Source organism: Elephas maximus, chromosome 25 (assembly GCF_024166365.1).
Source record: "Elephas maximus indicus isolate mEleMax1 chromosome 25, mEleMax1 primary haplotype, whole genome shotgun sequence".
NCBI lineage: Eukaryota > Metazoa > Chordata > Mammalia > Proboscidea > Elephantidae > Elephas > Elephas maximus.
This window is the reverse complement of record NC_064843.1, coordinates 6,779,427-6,805,561: the sequence shown is the minus strand read 5'-3', so window position 1 is coordinate 6,805,561 and position 26,135 is coordinate 6,779,427.

Here is a 26,135-nt window from a genome sequence, read left to right as displayed (position 1 = left end):
TAAACATCTTTCTGGTATTCTCTGCTTTCGGCCAGGATCCATCTGACATCAGCAATGATATCCCTGGTTCCACGTCCTCTTCTGAATCTGGCTTGGATTTCTGGCAGTTCCTTGTTGATGTACTGCTGCAACTGCTTTCGAATGATTTTCAGCAAAATTTTACTTGTGCGTGGTATGAATGATATTGTTTGATAATTTCTGCATTCTGTTGGAATGAGTATGGGTATGGCTTTCTTGCAGTCGGTTGGCCAAGTAGCTGCCTTCCAAATTTCTTGACATAGACAAGTGAGCACCTCCAGTGCTGCAGCCATTTGTTAAAACATCTCAGCTGGTATTCTATCAATTCCTGGAGCCTTGTTTTTCTCCAGTGCTTTCTGTGCAGCTTGAAATTCTTTCTTCAGTACCATTGGTTCTTGATCATATGTTGCCTCCTGAACAGAACAAGGGGATACTACATGGTTTCAAGTCAGAAAAGGTGTGTATCAGAGTTGTATTCTTTCACCATATTTACTCGATCTGTATGCTGAGCAAATAATCTGAGAAGCTGGACTATATGAAGAAGATTTCAGCTTCAGGATTGGAGGACGACTCATTAATAACCTGAAATACGCAGATGGCACAACCTTGTTTGCTGAAAGTGAAGAGGACTCGAAGCACTTATGATGAAGATCAAAGACTTCAGCCTTCAGTATAGATTTCACCTCAACATAAAGAAAACAAAAATCCTCAAAACTGAACCAATAAACAACATCATGATAAATCGAGAAAATATTGAATTTCTTAAGGATTTCATTTTACTTGGGTCCACACTCTATTCTCATGGAAGCAGCAGTCAAGCAATCGAAAGACCTATTGCATTGGGCAAATCTGCTGCAAAAGACCTCTTTAAATTCTTAAAAAGCAAAGATGTCACCTAGAGGACTAAGGCATGCCTGACCCAAGCCATGGTATATTCAATTGCCTCATATGCATGAGAAAGCTGGGCAGTGAATAAGGAAGACCAAAGAAGAATTAATGACTTTGAATTATGGTGTTGGCAAAGAATCTTGATTATACCATGGACTGCCAGAAGCATGAACAAATCTGTCTTGGAAGAAGTACAGCCAGAATGCCCCTTAGAAGTAAGGATGGCAAGACTTCATCTCACATACTTTGGACATGTTATCAGGAGGGGCCAGTCCCTAGAGAAGGATATCATACTTGATAAGGTAGAGGGTCAGCAAAAAAGAGGAAGACCCTCAAGGAGGTGGACTGACACAGTGGCTGCAACAATGGGCTCAAGCATAACAACGATTGTGAGGATGACACAGGACCAGGCAGTGTCTCATCCTGTTGCACACAGGGTGGCTATGAGTCGGAACTGACTCGAGGGCACCAGCCACAATAGCAACAGCAGGTTCTTGAACTATGAGAAAACAAATTTCTGTTTGTTAAAGACATGCACTTGTGATATTTCTGTGATAGCGGCACTAGAGAACTAAGACACGTGCCTACCACATTATTATCATCTCCACCAACCTGGGATCATTGGCAAAACCATTCAGCCTAGAAAGCTTAGCACTCTGGTTTGCAATCAAAGGCACAAGGACAATCGTTTGCTCTCACCTTTCTGCCAGAGACCAAGAATAAAATTCCCAGCATCCTTCAAGAGAAGGATGTCATCCAGGTGAAAGTTTCTAGCAACTGATCTATTGATGGCACACCTGGACAGGCTTTTTAGCCTAGAATAATCACAGTAAACTACCCCTGGCATTTTTCACTCATTGAGGCTTATTCAGAGGAACACATTTACATTTTCTGTGCAATAAATCAAAAGCAAGATACCGTTGTTTCTAATTTATCTTGTAGAGTGTTCTGGTGCTATCTTGCCATCGCAAATATTTCTAATATTTCCTAAAAATCATAAGATAAACAGGTTCTGAATGCTGAATATGGCAGTTATCTTCCTCCCCTAAAAACTTTCTTTCGGAGGTGGGTGCTGTTTTCTTTTCTTTCCGGTTTCTAAAGAAAGTAATATACAAATTACGTGAAGTAAGCATTAGCTGTCAACACAGAAATATTGACTTTGCTCAAACCCCTTCTTACAAAGAGAAAATATTAACAAGTGTGATTGTTAGTAGACCTGGTGCACAAAGCCTGTGAATTATGAATCAAAAGACAAAAATGTGTGCTTTTTTCCTTTCTGCATAGACGTAGAACAGGATATTATAAGCCTAAGGGAAAATAAATGTTTGCGCCCTTGAAGCGTCCCACCCCTGCCACACTGTAAATTCAGCAAAAACAGCCCCCCCTACCCTCGTTGCTCTTTCTCTATGAGAACAGGACCAGCAAGCACTAACCGATTGGCTGACTGATAATAAATTTAATTGCAGGAAATGGTCATTAATGTGGACCCTGCTACTTGAGAATCTGTGCTCAGGCAGGCAGGATTGGCTTGAAAAATACCTTTATAATCTTTATGAGGAAAATTCGATTTACTAGACAAACCTTACCACCAATACAATTACTCTGGAAACATATACCGGGCTTAAGAGCACAGGCTGCTTGTAAGAATATTTGAAGTGTTCCATTTCCCTATAAATTTTTATTATAGCCTAGTTAGGAACCATATTAGCCTGTGTTTAATTTTTATTATGAAATAATGTAGCTTCTTATAATAAAAAACTAGTGTAAAACATACAAAATAGTGAAATTCTCTTAACGGCTACTCCCAGATTGGGGAAGATTGAGCTTCATTGTTCCACCTGCTGGTTCTTTTTTTTAATCATGATGAAAAATATGTAACAAAACTTGCCAATTTAAAAAAATTTCACCTGCACAAATTCGGTGATATTAATTACATTCACCATTGTTATGGACTGAATCGTGTCCCCCAAAATACGTGCTAAAATCCTAACCCCTATATCAGAGGATCGAATCCCATTTGGGAACAGGGTTTTCTTTGTTGTGATAGTGAGGCCATGTCAGGGTAGGGTGTGTCCTAAACCTCATCACATCTGAGTTATAGGAAGCAACAGGGACACAGGAACAAGTAGGAACAGGGAAGACAGATGCCAAGGAACCAAGGAATACTGGGGCTACAGAAGCTAAAAGAGACGAGGATCTCCCCACAGAACTGACAGAGAGAGAGACTTGCCCTAGAGCCAGTGTCCTGATTTCAGACTTCCAGACTTCTGAACTGTGAGAAAATACATTTCTGGTCTTTAAAGCCACCCCCTTGTGGTATTTCTATTCCAGCAGTGCTAGGAGGCTAAGACAACCATGTTTCCCAGTCATCAACACTATCTAATTCCAAATTATTTTCATCAGCCTTAACTGACACTCAGGGCCAATTTAGTAGTAACTCCCCTTTTCCCCTCTCAGCGCCCGTGGTAACCACTAATCAATCTACTTTGGTCTCTGTGTATTTGCCGATTCTGGGTATGTCACACAAGTGAGATAGTACAATATTTGTCCTTTTGGGTCTGACATATCAGTCAGCATAATGTTTTCAAGGTTCGTCCATGTTACAGTGTGTATCAGGGCTTCATTTCTCTTTGTGGCTGAGTAAATATTCTGTGTGAATAGACCACATTTTGTTTATCCATCATCTGTTCATGGACGCTTGGGCTGTTTCCACCTTTTGGCTGTTGTGAATCAAGCTGCAATGAACATTGGTGTACAAGTATCTATCCGTCTCATTCCCTGCTTTCAAGTCTTTTGGGTATATACTCAGGAGTGGAACTGCGGGGTCACGTGATAATCCATGTTTAACTTTTTGAGGACTCACCAAACTCTATTCACAGTGGCTCCACCAGTTTATAATCCCACCAACAATGGATGAAGGTTCGAATTTCTCCACATCGTCGCCAACACTGCTGTTTACCCTTTTTCTGGTAATAGCCATCCTGCCCACCTGGTTTTAATAAGTGGATCCCAATAGACATTCCCTGTTGGCTTAATTCAAGTTGAGATCAACTTGCAAGTAAAGTGGTGATTTTAAAATCAGCAATCCAGAATTTCCAGTAATAGCAGAGATTTATATTCCATCTAAAAGTGCTTTTATGGAATCTCCATTGTTCCTGGTGATGTCACAGGAGTCCCCCGTTCTAGTGGAAGGATGGTCTTTTCTAGACATTCCTTCGTGCTTTCTTCTCGCTCTCTGAGGATGTATTTGTGCCTCCACAGGGCCAACATAGATACTGCCAGGAGAGGACCTGGCTGCCAGATTTTATGATGTTCAGATTCATTAAGCAGTCCCTGGTGGTGCAAGTAGTGAACACACTCAATTGCTAACCAGAAGGTTGAAGGTTCAAATCCACCCAGAGGTGCCTTGGAAGAAGGGGCTGGCAATCTGCTTCCAAAAAATCAGCTATTGAAAACCCTGTGAACCTAGTTCTACTCTGGCACACATGGGGTCTCCATGAGTCAGGGTCAACTCAACAGCAACTGGTTTACTGGTTTTGGATTCATCGCAGGGCTCCAAGGGGATGGAACAGAGCTGAGTCTGTTGACTGTGAGCAAGCAGAGCAGCCAGGGATGGAAACTTTCAGATTCCTTAGCAATGGGGGTGGCCCAGCACCTGCCTGCTGACACTTGACCCAGAGACAGGCTGCATGGTGCTCCTTGGGAGGCTAGGGCTAGAGGTTGGGGGTCCCACTGCCACCAAAAGTGCACACACCTGAGCTTGGAATAGAAGCTTCCAAGAGTACCCCTTTAAAGTAACAAGCAACCAGGACAAGTGCATGTCCATAGTAACCAGTGAGACAAAAGTCAGGTGCAGCACCCTAGAATGTCAGCCCTGCAAGCCTCCTCTGATACCTTAGCACCCACCTGGAAGGGGGTGGGGCCCCTGCAGTGACTCTGTTGAGTTTCCTTCCATGAGGGCTTACTAATGATTTACTGCCTTGCAAAGAAAAGGATGCACTGCCCCTTACCTGCCTTTGTCTGTGGGATAAGGCTCACCCTTTACCAGCAGCAAATGGTGCTGTGAGTGCAGTGGACAGGTTCCTCACGGTGAAAGTCCAGTTATGGAGTCTCCTGTATCCACATGTCTCTTCCTCCCTCTCGTCTGTCCTTTGTGAAATCAACTCCCCGGGAGCTGTCTTTGCTGTATGCTAAGCTAACAAGAACAAAAATAGCCGCCTCTTTGCAAATCTCCAAGCCAAGGATCCATGGGAGTGTTTAGCCCACAGCTATATAAAACACTGACAATATATCTCTCAGTCTTTCTAAGAGGTATAAGCATAGCAAAGGACTGCCTGGGGAATGAGTTGGAACTGCCTGTTCCAGTTGTAGATCACTGTCTACTGGTGGTTGTCACTGGTGGCCTTGGTTCTAGATCACCATACACAGGTGGTCACCGCTGGTAGGCCCAGTTCTAGATCACTGTCTATGAGTGGTCATCATTGGTGTCCCCTGTTCTAGATCACTGTCTACGGGTAGTTGACATTGGTGGCCCTGCATTCTACATCACTGCCTACAGATGGTCATCATTGGTAGCAGCCACACTGAACTGACCTGATGGATGGCCAAAGCTTCTCTTTCATTTCCAGAATATTCTCAGCATGGACCAGGAGCAGATCCAGGAAGGAGAAGGAGTCAGGTGTCATCATGTCCATCCACTCACTAATTAAACTGTTGGCTTAATGACCATTCATGAAGCTCCTATGATGGGCCAGGTGTTGTGCTAGTCGAGCAAAAGCTGAGCCTGGTTCTGCCCTGTAGGGCTCAGTGATAGTGGACCCCAAGTTCAGTCTCCTGCCATATGGGCTGTCTAGGCATCCCAGTTCCTCCACGTCCCTCCTTCTGCCTGTATGTGACCTGGGGATTCTGCTACTTTTCAGCCTGGGGTACAAATTCCTGCCGTTTTGAGGTGCCCAAAGCACAGTGGGAGCTCCCCCATGTCCAGACATGCAGAAGGGTCAGCCCTACCCTGATGCCACACAGGATCTCCTCAACAGCCACTCCGTCCCTTCATCACCCCATGTGTTGAGTTGTTGGGCCCTCCAAAAAAGACATGTTTAAGTCCTAACCCTGGTACCTGAGAATGCGACCTTTTTTAGAAATAGGGTCTTTAAAGATATTATCAGTTATGTTAACAGGGGGCCACACTGGAGAAGCGGGGGTTCTACTGCCATCTGAGTGACGTCCTGTAAACTAGGCGAGATGCAGAGGGCAATGGCTTGTAAGAATGCATCGACAGGCCAAGGAACGCCTGGACTGCCCAAAGTGGGGTAAGACACAGGACGACCTTCACTTGAAGGGGATGCAGAGAGACCACGGTCCTGCCAGTGCGTGACTTTGCCTCTCAGCCTCCAGAACTCTGAGAAATAAAATGTCTGCTCTTTTAAGCCCCTACTTTTTGTTGGGGCAGCCCCAGGGCACTAATGTGCTACAATGGAGTATCCACTGGTCTTGCCTCTTTCTGCCCCATGGAAACTTCATCTTAGGGTCTCACTGTCCTTGCTGGTGACTGGTCTCAGCCACTCCACCCCACCCCTTTCAGGACCTTGGTGTCCTGGGAGATGGTGGTGGGGGTCTCCTTCCTCCCAGCTTTATCCACAGGGATCTTTGCTACCAGACGGAGGTGGCACAAAGGCATAGAATGTGGATGTCTGTGTGGGTGGTCATTTCATCACCGGGCCTCCACCCTGGAGACCCCAAGACATGTGGACCCTCAGGTCCAACTGACACCCCACACAGGCCAAGTGCTTTGGGAGGTTTCCACCGTATCCTTTTGTGAAAGACAATATCCAGGTTAACAGCTGCATGTCTGTGAAAAGCCAAACCCGGCTTATCTGCGAATCAGCCAGGGATAAAGCCTCTGAGCAGGAAGCAGTCAGAGGGAATCAAAGGCACTTGATACTAACACTGCCTTCCGACCCTCAGCATCACGTACACGAGCCAGGGCCAGGCCTGCGTGGTTCCACACGGAGCTGAAGCCATGTTCCAGTGGTGAGGAGGCTGTGGTTCGCTGGGCGTCAGTATCCTGGGACAGCTGCAGCAGATACCACACAGCAGGTGGCTTGAACAGCAGAAATTACTGTCTTACAGTGGTGGAGGCCCCAGTCCTGTAGATTCCTCTAAGGGTTCAGGGTAGGGGGAACCATTCCATGCCTCCCCTGGCTTCAGGTGGCTGCCAGCAATCCTGGGTGTTCCTTTCCTGCTTGCAGCTGCACCCTCATGTGTGTGCCCCCCCCACCCCCAGTGTGTGGCTCTGTCTCCATGCCTGTCCTCCTTTTTTAGAGGAGACCACTCTTACAGGGTTAGGAACCACCCTACCCCAGTATGACCCCTTAGCATAACTGGTAGTATCCTCAAAGACCGACTCTATCTCCTCAAGCAAAGTCACTTCCGCACATACAAGGGTTTCGACTTCAGCATATCTTTTGGGGGAGACAATTCAATCTAAAACGTTGTTGTTAGTTGATGTCATGGATTGAATTATGTCCCCGCAAAAATGGGTGTATCAATTGGGCTGGGCCATGATTCCCAAGGTATTGTGTGATTTTCCTGTATGTTGTAAATCCTGCCTCTGTGATGTCAATGAGGGAGGATGGGTGGCAGTTGTGTTGGTGGGAAAGGACTCTGTCTACAAGACCGGATTGTGTCTTGAGGCTATCTCTTGAGATATAATACATAAAAGCGAAAGGAGAGACAGCGGGACTACATACCACCAAGAAAGAGGCACTGGGAGAAGAGTGCTTCCTTCGGACCCAGGGTCCCTGTGCGGAGACGCTCCTAGTCTGGGGGAAGATTGACGAGAGGCCGACAGAGAAAGAAAGCCTTCCCCTGGAGCTGACACCCTGAATTTGGACTTTTAGCCTATTTTACTGTGAAGAAGTAAATTTCTCTTTGTTGAAGTCATCCACTTGTGGTATTTCTGTTACAGCAGCACTAGATGACTAAGACAGTTGACTTTGAGTTGATCCCAACTCATGGCGAACCCAAGTGTACAGAGCAGAGCTGCTCCTTAGGATTTTCAAGGCTGTGGCCTTTCAGAAACAGATCGCCAGGCCTTTCTTCCAAGGCACCTCCAGATGGGTTCGAAGCTTTCAGTTAGTAGTCCCCGTGCTCAACCATTAGCACCACCCAAGGAAAGCCATCCATAACATGAGGGACACGCATCTGCCCAGTTGGCCAAAGGCATAGGGGAACGACTGGAGTATTGAACAGCCAAGCCCCTAGTCTGGTAAGTTAGAGGAGTGGCCCAGTGCCCAGTTCACTCACCTTTTGGTGGGAACCCTAAGTGGGGTCCTCTCTTCTCCATGTAACACCCTTCATCCAAGCCAAACCTGCGTGTCCGCCGACAGGGAGGGAGGGAGGTGAAGCTGCCCCCTTCATAAATATTTTCTCCCCTGTAATTAGGACAGATAAGTAGCCTAGCTGCCTGCCGAGGCCCTTCCCCGGCTGTCAGAAGGTCTAATCGCTGTGCAAAGGTAAGGCCACTGAGTAGCTGATAAATCATGATATGACTATGATTGCCGTGATTAACGGAAAGGGAACCTCATTAAAGTGTGCACTTTGGTTGGACTGACATCCAAAATGTCTTCAAACATTCTGAATACTAATGAAAGAGCAGTCCACAAGCCAGCATGGTAGGAGAGGAGCAGCCCCACGTCACGCTGCAGGCTCTGCCCAGGCCGGGACTGGCCACCACGGTGGTACAGAAGACACCGCACTCCGTGGTTACAGTCAGCTCCTTCTGGGTACAGTGTGCCTGGAGGGGGAAGGCTGGGTCAGCCTAGGAGGCAAGGCTGCAGAGTTTTAAACAGTCTGGAACATGGTAGTGGTGATGGCCGCCCAACACAGTGAACGCACCTGAAGCCACTAAATTGCATCCTCTAAAATGGCTGTTGTAGGGTGACAGCGAGTCGGTTCCCATCCACAGCGACCCCATGTGACGGAGTGCGACTGCCCCGTAGGGTTCCTAGGCTGTAGTCTCTATGGGAGCAGATCACCAGGTCTTTCTCCCGAGGAGAAAGTGGGTGGGTTCAAACTGTCGACCTTTTGGTTAGGAGCCAAGCACATAACTATTGGGCTACCAGGGCTCCTTTTAAAATGGTTAAAATGGCAAATTTTACATAATGTGTATCTTACTGCTGGAGGGTGGGTGGTTCTGAATCTGGGCAACTCAGGATCTGCAGTAGCAAGACCAGTGGCCCCTCCAGAAACTCCTCTCAGGCAGGTGGCCAGCCTCTGCTCCTCCCCACAGCTCTAAACACTGGCAAAATCCTTTCCATGTTTCTTGTCCAAATTTACAAGCGTGAGCCTGATGGCTGTTGTAAGCTGCTGTCCAGCAGGTCCCTGACTCATGGCGACCCCATGCACATCAGAACCAAAATGAGCCATCCTCATGATCAGTCATCGGAGACCATCGTGATCCATGGGTTTTCACTGGCTGATTTTTCAGAGGTAGACCGCCTGTCCTTTCTTCCTAGTCTGTCTTAGCCTGGAGGCTCTGATGAAACCTGTACAGCATCATAGCAGTACGGAAGCCTCCACTGCCAGACGGGTGGGGGCTGCGAATGAGGTGCATTGATCAAGAATCAAACTTGGGTCTCCGTCATGGAAGGCGAGAATTCTACCAGGGAACCACTGTCCCCTTTAAGCCTGACGAGGCCTGCTTATGTTTATGCCAGACCACGTGGATTTCACGTCACTGACTCAATCGTGGTGGACGCTCCTGAGTCAGATGCACCCTATCAGCTGGCCCAGAGAGGCGGGGCCCAGGCATGCCCACTGTCCCCCCCCAAATTCATACAAAAATTTCCCTTGACCCAAGCCCACCTCAGAGGTTTTGTGTGCATTTTTCCAGACTTGTCTTACACAGGTACATGCAGATATGCACATAGAGATATACAGGGATTTGTCTTTCCACAAAAATGATTGTACTACACTTTATTATTTTGGAAATTGTTTTTTTTCTTGTAACATATCTTCCGGTGGCCCTGGAGCAGAGTGCTGAGGTTGTCCTGGGCAGCTGTGGGGTCTCCTCCCAGAGGCAAAGGGTCCAGGCAGATGCGAATTTCCCTGCGTCAGGAGAGGCAGGTGCCGCTGCACTCACGTCTGTGCCCACCCGAGGCCTTAATGGGTGAGGAAGGCCCCTGGGGGCTGAGCCCAGCGCTGTAGGCGGGTCCCAGGAGGGGCAGAGCGGATCCTGCAGCTGCAGGCCCAGGAAGACGGGAGTGCATGGCCTAAAAATGTGCTGAGTCTGAAGCATGAAGAGAACCAGACAAGGTGTTTGGGAGGACGCCTGGGCCCACTGTGGTGTGTTCTGGGAAACTGTGCTTTCAGTGTGTCCTCCCGGTCTCCCTTCCCTTCCCAGCTACTTGGCTGAAAACTCAAAGGCAATGGAAAGGAGAGATGAGGAGGAGGATGGTGGTGGTGATGAGGGTGAGGACTGCCGTGCATGCTGTCATGGAAACTGACTTCCCCTTTGCAGAAACATCTGAAGTCTCCAAGAGGTTGGGTGGACAGACCCAGGAGGCATGGGGCACCCCTGGAAGTGGGACCGCTGACCGCAGGGCCCTCAGGGAGCTCCATGACTGTGTCCTGGACGGAGCCCCAACTTGACGGCTCCTTCCCTCTCCTCCACGTCCTGAAGTCCTGCTTGGCCTCTACCACCAGCTCTCCCAGCTCCTTCCCAGGCGCTGCCATCATTCCGCCCCAGGGCATTCACACTCACAACCCCTTTCTAAGGGTCAAAGCATCCCTCAAGCCCAGAACCCAGTGCCGTCGAGTCGATTCCGACTCATAGCGACCCTATAGGACAGAGTAGAACTGCCCCATAGAGTTTCCAAGGAGCGCCTGGCAGATTTGAACTGCCGACCCTTTGGTTAACAGCTGTAGCACTTAACCACTACGCCACCAGGGTTTCCAAAAAAAAAACACCAAAGCACCCCCATAATCCCTAATTTCCTGATTGCTGATCTTGACTTTCAGTTTCCTCCACTCTGCTCTCAAAGGAGGTCCAAGTTTCCCCAAAACTGGCATCTGAATGTCCGGATGAGATACTCTGTGTCTTGGAAACCAGCCCCATCTTGGCACGTTGCCTACACTGTACCAGCCACACAGGTCAGCACTGCTTCCCAGAACTTGGAAGGGAGAGAAGCGGGCGGTGGGGGGGCCCGGCAGAGTAAACCGCCCGCGCAGAACATGCTGACAGGGGCCCGCGAGGAGCGCCGTGTTGGTGAAGTGCAGCCGAAGCGAGCTCTGCAAACAGACGAGAACGGCCAGCTGCAGCGGTTCTCATTTTCACTGGCTGAGGTCTGTTACAGCGCTCAGACCGCAGGGGAAATTAAGATGCTGCTGCTCTCCAAGGTTCGGGTTCCTGGAACTCGTCAAGAAAATGACTTGAGGCAATTGTCTTTAGAATAATCAGAGCTGTGCGTAGTGCCATTACGCAGCGTGTGTTGTTGGGTGCCATCAAGTCAATTCCGACTCTCGATGACCCCGTGGAATTTCCTAGGCTGTCATTCTTACAGGAGCGGATCACCAGGTCTTTCTCCTGTGAACCTCCAACCTTTCGGTTCGTAGCCGCGCACTTAACCACTGTACCACCAGGGCTCCTTACACAGGTACACACACCGAAAATACCAGAGACTAGCAATGGTCATCCCAGTTAGCCAAGGGGAAAGTGACTGTTGTGTGAACCCCTTGCTACTCCAAGGACTCTTCTATCCAGAAGGTCCCACAAGGTCTGTCGTGTTTGTAATGATAGACGAGGCTCTGCCTACTTGTTTGCATGGAGAGGAAGTGAGCTCAGTGAAAAGTTACAATGGCCTCGTCTTCCGTCTTCCGTACACTAGTGCCACTTCTCCACCCACGTCCTGGGGAGATAAACACACGCAGCCCTCTAAGGAGCATCTGAAGGTGGTCATTGCAGTGTTTATGGCACTAGCAAAAAAAATTAAAATAAAAAAAAAAAAATGGAACAGCCGAAATGCCCACCAATAGGGGGTTTGTTGAAGAATCCTTTGTGGCGCAGATGTTAAGCCCTGGGCTACTAACCGAAAGGTTGTCAGTTTTAAATCACCAAGGGCTTCGCTGGAGAAAGACCTGTCGATCTGCCCCCATAAAGATTACAGCCTAGGAGACCCTGTGGGGCAGTTCCACTCTGTCACATGGGGTCTCCATGAGTCTGGGTCAACTCAAGGACACATAGCAACAGGATATTTATTGGGTAAATGCTGGTATATCTACACTAGGAGTTGGCAAACTTTCTGAAAAGGGCCAGATAGTAAAAATTTTAGGCCTTGCAGCCAATTTGGTCTCTGTTGTATATTCTTGTCTCCCCCCCCCCCCGCCCCCCACAATCCATTAAAAATATAAGAATCACTCTTAGCTTGAGGGCTGTGCAAAAGTAGGCAGTGGGCTGGGTTTGGCCTGGAAGCCATAGTTTATAGATAGCCTGGTCTATAAATTTATTTGTATATTACATAAATTTTAAAGAATTGAGTGCTTTTTATATGTTCTTATATGGAAACATTTCCAAGATATGTTACAAGAAAAAAACAATTTCCAAAAGAATATAGTGTAGTATGATCATTTTTGTGGAAAGACAAATCCATATATTTCTCTGTGTGCATATCTGCATGTACCTGCGTAAGAAAAGTGTGGAAAAATGCACACAAAACCAACGTGGTAACTACCTCTGAGATGGGCTTGGGTCAAGGGGAATCGCTGTATAGTTTTTTTTTGTTCTTGATTTTTTTTTAATAAGTCATAGTTACTTGTGAAATTAAAAATTTATATTTTTTTAAATAATAAGGACAAAACGGACTGGGATATTTCCCCCACCCATAATGTGTAATACAGTGACGGTTTCTCTCTGCCTGAGAAACCAAACAGGTGCCTGGACATGCCATAGACCTAGACCCTGGCTTCTCCCCTGATGTATTTGCCCCCACACAAGAGAATCGTGGTATCCAGAGAAGCAGGAATGCAAAAGTCCTTCCTGCAGATGGCTCCAAGACTTTCAGGAATTCCATCAATGCCTGGCTTCTCTATTGTAGAAATAAAATAAAGATATTTATGGACACCTCAGGGCACTGAGGTTGTTAATTGGAATACCCTTGGAGGGCTAAAAGTGCTCAGTCATGCACTTTCCTGTCTAAGGCCTCTCTCCCAAGGCAGGGACCAGCTAAATGATTTGCTTTACTTTCATGACCTGGAGCCAGGGTGTCAGGTGAACCATTTACAACCATTTAACACAGGAAGGATGGACAGAGAGCACCGTGGTGGCTCCATAGCAGAATTCTCGCCTTCCACACTGGAGACCCTGGTTCGATTCCTGGCCAGTGCCCCTCATGTGCAGCCAACACCTGTCTGTCAGTGGAGGCTTGCAGCCTGTTGCTAGGATGCTCAAGAGGTTTCAGCAGAGCTTCCTGACTAAAAGAGACTAAGGAGAAAGGCCTGGCGATCTTCTGAAAATCAACCAGTGAAAACCCTGTCAATCACAACAGCACACTGCCTGACTTGCTTGCTTTGGACACATCATCAGGAGGGATCAGGCCCTGGAGGAGGACATGATGTTTGGTGAAACAGAGGGCCAGCAAGGGCCAGGGAGGCCCTATGGATCATGAGGATGGTGCAGGCCATGAAAGATGAGCGCCGTTCCCCAAGGGGCAGATGAAGCCCTGCAGTGTCCTCCTGGACAAGATCCACCAGCTATCTTCTTGGAGTCTCCGTGGTGTGTCTCATGATGGGACCGATTTACTGTGTCAAAAAACCAACTGTGCCTCGTGGGGTGCATGGTAACTGCTGCCTCCACCCTGGAAGGGCCATTCATTTTGCATTTGTTGGTGTTGTAGTGTTTGGCGGGCCTTGGTGGCTCAGTGGTTAAGAGCTCAGCTGCTAACCAAAAGGCAGGCAGCTCAAATCCACCAGCTGCTCCTTGGAAGCACTATGGGGCAGTTCTACCCTGCTCTATACGGTTGCTATAAGTTGAAATCGCCTCAATGGCAATGGACTTGGTTTGGTTTTTTTGGTAGTGCTTTTGTTGTTGGTTTGTATTACAAAACTATCTGTCATAAATGCAGATACTGCAGACATGTGTGAAATAAAAACCCTACCCACACTGTAACGCCATGTGGAGGTAACAGCTGGTAGCTGACAGGTGTGGGGCCCTCCAGGCTTACAACCAACACATACACAAACATACACAAACACACAAGCACACCACCACACACACACAATTTAGTTTTATGATTATGCTTTTTAATAAAATTAGGATTGTACAACGCACACCATCCTAAATTTGCTTTCTACACTTAACAATATGTTGTGACCCCAACCATGGTAATACATAAAGTCTACCCTGTTCTTTCTCATGGCTACGTCATATTCTACTTTATGAGTGTGCTATAATTTATTTAACTATTCCTCTGTATGGTGGGTTTGAACTGACAACTTTTTGGTTAGCAGCTGAGCGCTGTAACCACTGTGCCACCAAGGCTCCATGCACTCTTGTACAGGAGGCAGTAGTGATTGACTGGGAGAATCCTTGCCCTCTCTGTGTTTGTTGTATGCAGCATTCCTGGGATCCGTTTCTGGTTGATGCATGTCATGCACAGCCGTCACTCAGTCAGCGTTGCTATGATGCTGAACAGGTTCCAGCAGAGCTTCCAGACTAAGATGAACTAGGGAGAAAGGCATGATGATCTACTTCTGAAAATCGGCCAGGGAAAACCCTATGGATCACAATGGTCTGACCCCAGTGGATCTTGGGGTGGCACAGAACCTGGCAGCATTTTATTCCATTGTGCACCAGGTTGCCATGAGTCGGAGGCCAACTCAATGGCAGCTCACAGCAATTCTTGTCCACTGATCTGCTGACTCTCAATGATTTCCTAAGGCAACAATGTTGCAATGAACCTTCTTTTTAATACACGGTTGAGCACCCACGCTGGCATTTCTACAGAGCCGCGCACTTGAGGAATGAACTGCCTGAGTAAGAATGAGCTCCTAAAAATCCTACCAAGGGAGAAAGAAGTGCGATCTTCAGTCCAAATTAAAGTCTTCCCAAGCAGTGGGGAAGGAATGTTAAAACCACCGTCTGCACAAATGTGACCCAAGTGCCAGCCCTTTGAGTATTCCATTCACCTGAAACACCCCATAGGTTGTCTATGTTAATCAGCCTCAACACTTAATTGTTTGAAGAGCCACATGTTGTCATAATTGCTCTGATACTTTGGGCAGAGGTAACATAATATTGTTACAATGTCCTGCAGGAGTCACGAAATCTTAATATCCAATGCATGGGAAGGTGACCAGTTTTCAGCCCAGCCAAAGCTCACTCCGGCAGCACCTTGCCAGAGACAGATTGCCTCTGCTTACATCGGGCTGCTGTGTTGATCGTAACATACTACTTCTCACCTTGCTAAATCTGTGAACAAAGTATAACGTGCCTTTCCTTTGAAATATCCAATTAGAAATATAGAAAGTGGGGGATTAAATTTGAATTTCCTACAAGTTAGGTGTTTTTTCCCTCGTCTTCCAATTAAGACTTGATAACTAAACAGTATTGCCTATGGAACTAGATATGAAGCCAAACTGATCTCTCAGTCACCCTTTACGACGTAATGTGTGTTAACCTTGTCTTCAACTTAGTAATGAGGATTGCAGAAACCACTACATCAAAGACAGGCTTGCTTTTGTCTTCCAACCTGCCAAGCCAGGATATACGTACGGGTTGTTGTTGTTGGTTGTTGTCCAGTTGACTAGGGCTCATAGTGACCCTGTGTATAACAGAATGAAACCTTGCCCAGTCCTGTGTCCTCCCCATGAAAGCTGGCATGTTTAAGTCCACCTTTGCAGCCATTGTGCGAAACCGTCTCACTGACTGTCTCCCTCCCCCTCACTGGTCCCCTATTTCACCAATTGATTCCTCCTGGTGAAAATGAGTCAGGCAATGTTATGTTGCAATCCATTGGGTTTTCGTTGGCTTGTTTTTGGAAGTAGACCACAGGGATTTTCTTCCTAGTCTGTCTTAGTCTGGAAGCTCTGCTGAAACCTGTTCACCATGGGTGGCCCTGCTGATATCTGAAAAACCAGTGGCCTAGCTTCCAGCATCACAGCAGCACGCAAGCCACCACGGTACAACACGCCGACAGGTGATGGTGGACGTGCGTGGGAAGAGCGATTTATTTGGTAAAGTCGGTGTCATCCACAACCTCAGGTGTTTAAAAATCACTCATTTCATCTAATTAGATCTCTCAGTAGCTCTGGAAGTTAGATAATATCATAGCAATCATGGTGTTAATAAGCGTCCTAACTTGTGCACGACGAAGACAAGCAACTGAGTGGCCCATCAGGATCTAGGCACTGGTGTGACAGCAGGCTGGGGCAGTGCTTCAACCTAATTTCTGTGACTTAATTTGGGGGTAAATTACCCATTTTTACAAGGCCAAGTGGCATCCAAGTGCTCTGATTATTTAGCTGGCTACATTTAGGGAGAAAAATGAAAAATATATATATAACCAACCATGATTTAACAAAACTGACATGGCATTTCTTCATTTTTTTCCCCCAAACCTTGTGTTTTCAGCATCAACCACATTAAAAAGCATGTAAGCAGGATGAGGCCCTGGGTCTTGCATATATTAATAAAATAATCGATTTTCCAAGAGCAGCTTTTCACCAGTATCAGGAAACTGAGTACCACCATGCAAAAGCATTGCTCGTGTCAATTGCCAATGTACCACCGTTAATATCCAATTTTTAGAGTACATCTTTTATTTGTAAGAACAAATTACTAGAAGATGCAGTTGCCACTGGCATTCTGTGTTTCCAGTTATAGCATGCATCCTCATGGAAAATTTATAGGAAGGAATTTTGGAAATTTCTCCATACCCCGTGTGATCCTGGTGTTTATCATATGTATAGATACATATTTGGCGTGATCAAATTGGAAAAAAAAATAAAAGACGACCCGTATGAATTTAAAATGAGGTTACTTTGGGGTGCATAAATGGAATAGATTTCAATGGAGGATTAAAATGAAAGGCAAAAAGAGTAGGAGCGATAGACTGAAAAACACAAGCCTGAATCACCTTTAGTATTTGGTATGGGGCCCTCTGAGCCAGCAGCTGAGAGCCATCATGCTGCAAGCCGGCTAGATTGGGGAGCCATAGGAGCAAGTCTGGGAATTATAGCAAGGAAATTCAGGGCATTTGCTGGAGAGTTCAGGGAAAGCAATTGTTCTCTGGAATTATTGGCTGAATGCTAAGTCAAGTAATGTTAGCATCAAAGCGGCAACTGTGGACCAGAACAAGTAAATAAAAGAATGATACACTTTATTAAATGCAATTGTTACAAGGTGCACTAGGCAAGCACTCTATTAAATAAACTGCTTGGTGCTGGATGCATTTAAAGCTTCTGATATGTCTTTGTGTATGTATAAAATATAGCAAAACAGGAAAAAAAGTAAGTAGAATAATAATTTCAGCAGGACCAAGGCAAACTGTCACATCAGGCTGTTGATGGTAATAATTCCAGTGACAACAGATCATGAGGCAAAGCCGTAAAGTGGGTAGCTAGAAGAATTACTAAGAACAAGGCAAAACCTGAGAAGATAAAAGCCCCAATGTCCAGAGCAGACTCAGAGTAATTAACCTGTCACCAATGAGGTTCAGGAAAATGTTTGATTTAACCCCAATCATAGTTTTTTTTTTTTTTTTATAGTTATAGAGCAGGGGTCACGAGCAGCAGTCTGATAACAGCCTATCATCTGCTGGGCTGTTTTGTTTAGCTTTCACGGTGCTTTGTTATTTTTTTCTTTTTTTAAGTACCCTCCAATATTTAAAAATGGGGAGAATTCATGTAAAAATCTGGATTCCTGGCTTTGCTTGGAAATTTAGGATTGGAGGGCACGCGGGCCACCTTCCCCGGTGCTCGTAATTTGCTGTAGTTTCAGGGAGGAGGAAGAGAAAAGGAGGTTTCCTTCACTGCATACCTCCTGCACGTTTTACTCACTTGAAGACATTTGATTTTTAGCTCCCTTGTATAAGGGAAAAAAAATAATAACAATTTATTATTTTTTTGTATAAGGGAGGAAGGAGCTCTGGTGGCACAATGGTTAAGCGCTCAGCTGCTAACCAATAGGTCAGTGGTTCAAACCCACCTAGCAGCTCTGCTTGAGAAAGACCTGGTCATCTGCTTCTGTAAAGATTCCCAAAAACCCAAACCCACAGCTGTCAAATCAGTTACAACTCATAGCGACCCGATAGGGTTTCCAAGGCTGTAATCTCCACAGATGCTCCTGAGGAGCGGCTGGTGGGTTTGAACCACCGACCTTTTGGTTGGTTAGCAGCTGACCACTTTAACCACTGCGCCACAAAGATTACAGACTAGAAAGCACTGTGGAGAACGTCTACTCTGTCCTACAGGGTCGATAGGAGTCATAGCAGGTTTGGGGCTTTTTGGATTTGTTTTTTGTTTTTTGTTTTGGCTCTGGTATAACGGAGGAGTCCCCGGGTGGTACCAACAATTAACGCACTTGGTGGCAAACTGAAAGGTTGGAGGTTTGAGTCCACCCAGAGATGCCTCAGAACAAAGAATTGATTATTTACCTCTGAAAAACCAGCCATTGAAAACCGTACGGAGGGCAGATCTTCTCTAACACAGATGGGGTCTCCATGAGTCAGGATCAACTCGACCTCAGTAGGTTTTAAATAAGAGAACTCAAGAGCGTAAGTTAAGTCTTCTTGTCTAACAGGCCAATAAGATGGCTCAATATAACCTGGTGGAGGAGTTTAAAACCATAGGCTGCCTGGTACTGATCATTTTATGCGCAGTGGTGGCATCCTTCACTTATCACTGTAAAGATTATATAAAGATCAGAAGCGCTTGTGCGTTCCAATGTCGTACTAGAAGAAAATCAATTTTCCATTCTTCTAAAAAGCTCATAATGCGACTGGAATTTTACCTGAACGAAGTAAACAAAATTGTCATCTAACTTGAATAAAAAAAAAGTGTTAGAAAACGTCTTGCCTGTGCTATTTTCAACTCTCCCATTATTATCTAAGTCAGACTGATCTTTCAGGGGACAGAATTGTTATGAGATGACATAAAGGTGAACCTGCAGAAACCAAGCTTCAAGGTTTATAATAGAAACACTTTTAAAATTAAAATTACCAGTGGCAGATTGAAGCCATGTGGTCAGGAAGCTGTGATATTTTTGTTTGTTTGTTTGTTTTTGTTTTGTTTTGGGGGGGCGTTTATTTTCCATGGAAAGGTTAACTGAACGTGGCACGCAGTGTGGCCGTCTAACAGTAAAGCTGGTGACGCGGTAGAGAAGGAAGAGTCACCTTTAACTTGCCACTGTCGCAGTAATAAGCTGTCTGTCTCCTGGATCCAGACCCTCAGGCAAGGCAGTTCCACACTGAAGGTGCTACTCAGGGGGGAATGAGCACTTTGAAGGGCGTTTGCAGCTCGCACGGCTATGGGGGCAGTGGTGGCTCAATGGTGGAGCTCTCGTCTTCCACGCGGGAAACCCAGATTTGCTTCCCAGTCAGCGCAGCCCATGCACAGCCACCACCCATCTGTCAAAGGAGGCTTCCACGTTACTATGTTGCTGAACAGGTCTCAGCAGAGCTTCCATACTAAAACACTAGGAAGAAAGGCCTGGCAATCTACTTCTGAAATTCAGCCAATGAAAACCCTGTGGATCACAACGGTCCAATCCGTAACTGATCACGGAGGTGGCGCAGGACCAGGCGGTATTTTGTTCCATTGTGTGTGAGGTTGTCTTAAGTCAGGGGCCAACTCGACAGCAGCCAACAGCAAGGTGGCCGTGAGATGGAACTGACTTGACAGCAATTAAGGAGAAGTTTCAGGATTAGGAGTGTGTTCCCAGGTCACCTGCAGTCCTGACTCTGTTACAGCGAGACCCCCCCCCACCCCCGCAGGCCATTATCTACACATCTGGAAGAAAAGAAGTCTCAGAAAACATTTCTGTGGGTTCCCACAGCCCCACTCATGTGCGATAAGTCATCCACACACAAAGGGGTGTGGTGTATACATTTATAATGTGCTAACACAGAGCCCGCCACATGGCAAGCAATACATCCTGCTGGCCACCTTCACTGTGAAGATGCTGGAGGACTGGACAGTTAGGGGTCAAGGTTCAAAACCTGGTGCCACAGTTGACTGGGAAAACTACTGGATCACTCGTTCTTGTTGTTATGGCCATGAAGTCTATTCCAACTCCTAGCAACCCTGGACACAGTAGCACAGCCCCACAGGGTTTTCTAGGCTGTGATCTTTACAGGAGCAGACGGCCAGGTCTTTCTCAAGGAGCCACTGGGTGGATTCAAACAGATGATTTTTGGTTAGCATCTGTCTTAGTTATCTAGTGCTTCCATAACAGAAATACCACAAGTGGGTGGCTTTAACAAAGAGAAGCTTATTCTCTCACAGTCTAATAGGCTAGAAGTCTGAATTCAGGGTGCCAGCTCCAGGGGAAGTCTTTCTCTCTCCATCAGCTCTGGAGGAAGGTACTTGTCATCAATCTTGCATTGGTCTAGGAGCTTCCATGCAGGAACCCCAGGTCCAAAGGGTGTGCTCTGCTCCAGGTGCTGCTTTCTTGGTGACATGAAGTTCCCCCAGTCTCTCTGCTCGCTTCTCTCTTTTATATCTCAAAATAAGATTGATTTAAGACACAATCTAATCTTGTAGATTGATTTCTGCCTCGTTAACATAACTGTTGCTAATCCCATCTCATCAACATCATAGAGAGGGGATTTACAACACATAGGAAAATCACATCAGATGACAAAACAATAGACAATCACACAATACTAGGAATCATGGCCTAACCGAATTGATACACATTTTGGGGGGACACAATTCAATCCATAACAGCAGCCAAGGCTCCTTTTTTGATCACTATGTCTCATCTATAAAGTAAGAATAACAACGCCTGCTTGGAATTCCATGAGGTAGCATTTGGAACATGAAACAAGACAGGTACACAAATATTATTATCATTACTATTGTTGCATATAGCCTACATTTTCCCAGGACCCGTCTTTCCAGAAATTGGACGTGGCCACGTAAATTGGACAGCTGTTTTCACCTGCACCAACGCTTGAGAAAAACACAACTCATGTAGGAGACGAGAGGGCAGGAAACAGCATCCGTGGCCTGTCCACTGCATTCACTGACTGAAAATGTCCACCTCGGAGTGCCAGCAACTGCAGCACAAAACCCCACACCCGCCCCACGTACCTGCCACGTGCTCAAGACCCTAAACGGTTCACTGAGAATTCTTCGCGAATGTGCTGTTTGCTCCTGGTGGTTGAGAGTTTCATGATTAATGTAATATTGTTAACTGTTGTTCTCTCTTCATAGACTTAGCTATTGCTGTAATTCTGACTCTTGGGGAAGGTACTACGGATTTACTTAAGCTAGTAAAACACTTAGAGACAACCTCAGCAGGGCCAGCAGATCCCAGAGCTGCTCCCAGGATGTGAGGGAGGCCTTCGTCTCCTTGGTATTTTCCATCAAGACCACAGTTGCCATTGCGTTAACTAATCACATTTATTTCAGGACTGTTAACATAAACTTAAAGGAGCCCTGGTGGTGTAACTGTTAAGCACTTGGCTGCTAACTGAAAGATTGGTGGTTTCAACCCACCCAGCAGCCCTGTGGGAGAAAGACCTGGTGATCTGCTCCTGTAAAGATCACAGCCAAGAAAGCCCTACGGGGCAGTTCCACCTTGTCATGTGGGGTCACCGTGGGTAGAAACTGACTCGGTGGCACCTAACAACAACAACATCATGGACTCGTACACCCTTGCAGACAGACCAGCGATGGAACCACTGCTAGAACTATTGACACTGCCTTGGGAACAAGCTGTGGGCCATTATCAGGAATAATGAGTGCATCAAATAGCCAGAACGTATGGAGGCACAGGAGACCTGGTGCCTTAGAGAAATGTTGGGTGCCCTATCACCTTACCACATGAAATGTGCTCGGCTTTGCCAGGGGCTTACAGGTACCTCCGCAGGGGAGCATGCGCTGTGGTTTTCTGTCTTGGATTCCGCGCATGCGCCATCTGGAAGGACGCCTGGACACGTCTCTCATTAAATGATACACACAATCCCTTGAATGCCCCACTTGTATATACTAAAGACATCAAACGCACAAAAAAAGGGTCTTCATTTCACAGTGGAGCAAGCCCCCGAGACTCAGAACTCATATCCAGGACTGCAGCCCACTCACCCAAGCTTGGCTCATTCTCTGGGATGTGTGGTGTCCTTGTAGTTTCCCCCCATCTTATCAACAAATGTCTGATGAGTTGGCTTCTTGCTTGGTATAATGGGGTTTTGATCTGATTTTCTAGCTGACGGCTTCATTCTTAAAGCATTAACTGCTTGGAGCTTTTTTTGGAAGTTGGCCTAAATTGGAAAGTGAGAACCTACTTGTTACATAAACAAAAATCTGTGTGATGAGTTATTGCTTCTTTAATATACTCAGGGAACATCACCTTTCATTTGAACTCCAGAGTTTTCTCCTGATCAGCGAAGAGTTGGGGTCAGGGTTTTAGGTGAACGGTGATCTGTTGGGTTGAATACCCCCAGGCCCCTCCCTAAGCTCCATCCACATTTTCCTCATTTTTACGAAGACACACCATCTGCTTCCAGAGACTCCAAAGGGAATGTTTACCACCTGTTAGCTGCTTCCATGAGGGCAGAAATATTTTGAGAGCTGCCAAGCCCACCTTCCTCACTCTCCATGTATGAAAAATTCATTGAGGTTGCTGTTTGTCAGGAGACTGCAAACATCTCCCATCATTTATCTCAATTCTTGCTTGGATTTCAACACCCATCTCAGAAACCCACAGCCTCTGTTGCTTGATGCCTTCATCCCCTCCCCCTTTTTCCTCAAACCCAAGTTATCCATCACTTATTTTCCAGGAATAGAGAGGATGTCGCTGCATTGGGTCTATACAAATCTCTGTCAGTCTATAGAAATAAATGGTGTGACTTCTGGAGGGAGGGGGGTAGTTTTGCCAGTGGAATTCCACTGTGGAACTCCAGCTAAAGTCACAAGCGAATAAAACTCAGCATGCCCCTGCCCGCTACTAGGAATGCTGTGTGTCTTCAGCATACATGCTGACATGGACATGCCGTTTCCATAAGAGTGGTGTGAAGTTTTCATCATGCTTGCGGATATCTGTTTGTCCAGATATAACCAAAAACCAAAACCAAACCCAGTGCCATCGAGTCGATTCTGACTCATAGCGACCCTATAGCATCTGAATATTGGCATTACACCGTGGCCAGGAAGCAGGGAGTAGAAATCGAATCGCTGTCTGAATTATCCGTTCAGCACAGATAGCCGGAGCAGAAATCCATGCTTTTCTTGCACTTCATGTTTTGTTTTTTAATCATTAGTATTTTCCATCTTGCTTTTTAATTGGCTAGAAAATTCCATCTTTAGGTGCATAATGGTCGGCTTGAGTCCACTCCCTTTGGTAGACAGCTTCCAAGAATTTAACCACAGCCAGGCCAGTGTCGGAACAGCTGATTCCTAAATAGCTTGAACTCTCCTTGTCATTGGAAACCTCAAACTCCATCGCCTAAAAAAATAAAATAATAAAGAGAGCAGCTGTATCCATTCCCAGCGGCTTCACCCTTTCATAAACTGTGTTATTTAGCAGGGGCATGATCACACTGCCTGACTTGTACCTGACATCAGCACTGTCAGAGTTCACCCTCCTCCCAGGCAAAGTGAATAAAGCTCATTCATCTTAAGATATCAAGGGCCATTGATAAACCTGTGTGGCTCTGAGATGTCACAGACAGAATTAAGTGGGCAATTAAGGGGTTAAACAAGATCTACCCAGTAGTTCCTGACACCCATCAGCCTCCAGAATAGAAGCCAGGATGGTGGGGGCTCTTCCCTTCCAGGTCCAGCCAGCCACGTCCGTCAGACAAATACAATAGAAATTACTTAATTTAACACCGTTTCCCTTCTAATTGAATTCCATTTTCTAAATCCTGAATAAATACATTACAACCAGCGGTTCGGTCAAACGGGGAGAAATAGCCATCTTTAGCTGACTCCGCTGTGGATTTAATACCTATTCTCTCCATGAGGATAATGTCTCTGACACCCCTGGACTACACTGAAGGGATAATGGCTATTTAAACATGCCAAGTCTTTATGGAGCAGATAAGTATTCTAATTTGCATTTATGAAAAAGTAAGCACCAGGAAGCCAGTACCAGTGTGTCAACTTTGAAGCCATGGAGCTGCAGAGCCATGGGCTTAGGAAGGGGGGGGGGGGAGGAGCTCGGCCATTCTCTCTGGACAGGACCCGCCACTGGCCCATCTGCCCCCAAGCAGCATTCTGGAGCTTGGCCTTTAACACAACCATCCTGATCACACCCCCACCTGGCTTTAAGCCTTCAATGGCTTCCCCCTGCCCTTAGCATCAAGAACAAAGGGACCAGCTTGGCTGCCAGGCTCTGCCCGGCCTTGGGCCTCATCACCACCACCTCCTTCTTGTGGTCATTGTTAGATGCTATCAAGTCATTTCCAACTCAAAGCGACCCCGTGTACAACAGAACAATACACTGGCCGGTCCTGCACCATCCTCACAATTGTTGCTATGTTTGAGCTCCTTGTTGCAGCTACTGCGTCAATCCATCTCATTGAGGGTCTTCCTCTTCTTTGCTGACCCTCTACTTTACCAAGGGTGATGTCTTTTTCCAGGGACTGGTCCCACCTGATAACATGTCCAAAGTAGGTGAGACACACACACCCACTCCACCATGTGTTACCATATTTTGAGTTATATCATAATCTGACTTACATGTGTCTCACCTGGTAGGCAGTAAACTAGGGATCTTGTCTATTTTGTTCAAGGATATAGTCCCAGCACATTACACCTGGCACACAGTATGATCTTGATAATTTTTTTATTGCATAAATGAATGAATGAATTGATCGATCCATCAATGTCCCACTTTGCAAATTCTGTTGAGCCTAAAAATAATTAAGCCTTTTAGCCAAGCTCTGTTTCCATTACCCTGTGACCCAGCACCTCTTACTTGTGGAATATCTTCATGATCATCCTTCCCTTGTCTTTCCTCTAACCGCCTTGCTCCATTCCTTACAACTCACAATTCACTCGTCACAGTTTGCCCAAGAAACGTTTAACTCTTCTCCAAGGTCCTTGGGTGGTGTCCAGTCCTCTGCCTGTGCCTTTGTCCCAGTCCTGGGGCAGCTTTCCCTCTCTTGTTCCAGGTCCAAAGTATCCTAGTACAGGTGCCTGCCTGAGACTCTGCAGAGGTGGAGCTTTCTCTGCAGGTTCATTGGCATCCTCCCATGGAGCCTAGCACCTCCATCACCTGCCCCTGCCTAAGTGTTGTCTGTCATCCTCCTTCTGTTCCTGAAATGGGCTATGGGGGTCACTCCACCTGCCTGATCTCCAACAGACACTTGGAGAGATAACCCTTGCTCCAAAATGGGAAGCCAGGTCCTCCTTCAGGCCAGCAAGCAGGTCCACTAACTCAAGGTGGAGACTCAAGGGACAGTTTGGGCCAGTGGTGTGGTGGTGGGGGCTTACCAACCAGCTCCTGGGGGAGATCTGGGAAAACCCTGACTTAACGATGTTTGCCAGTTACCACTGTGTAAACACAAGGTGACATCACTGAGCACGGAGTTGGAAAGCGAAGTGCCTGGTTGGTTGCTGCAGGTCATGCAGCCCCTTCACTCACCACTGGTCCTGGAGGGCTTGCAGGAGAGGACTATGTCACAGGGAGCCACCCCCTGACCCCAGCTTCAGCCTTCATTCACTGTAGGCATCTCCCAATATCCTATTCTTCTTAACGTTTGTTCCACTGTTGGCAATGACCCTTTATTTCTCTGTTTGCTTGCCTGACATCCCCTGGTTCTGAGAAAATGCGGGCCACTGCCCCAGCCATTGTGTCCACTCAGGACCTTTTTATGCCGACTTTCTTGTGCCCACTCAGGACCTTTATGTTGACTTTCTTGGTGACTAGAAGATGGTTCCATCCTCCTGCTACAGGGCCTGAGAGAAGGGACCAGATTAAGTTGAGTTTCTAGTTACTCATGGGTCTGCTTTCTTCCCAGAGATCTTTGCAAGCATCTGGGAATGTTTTCCTATAGGGTCTCTAT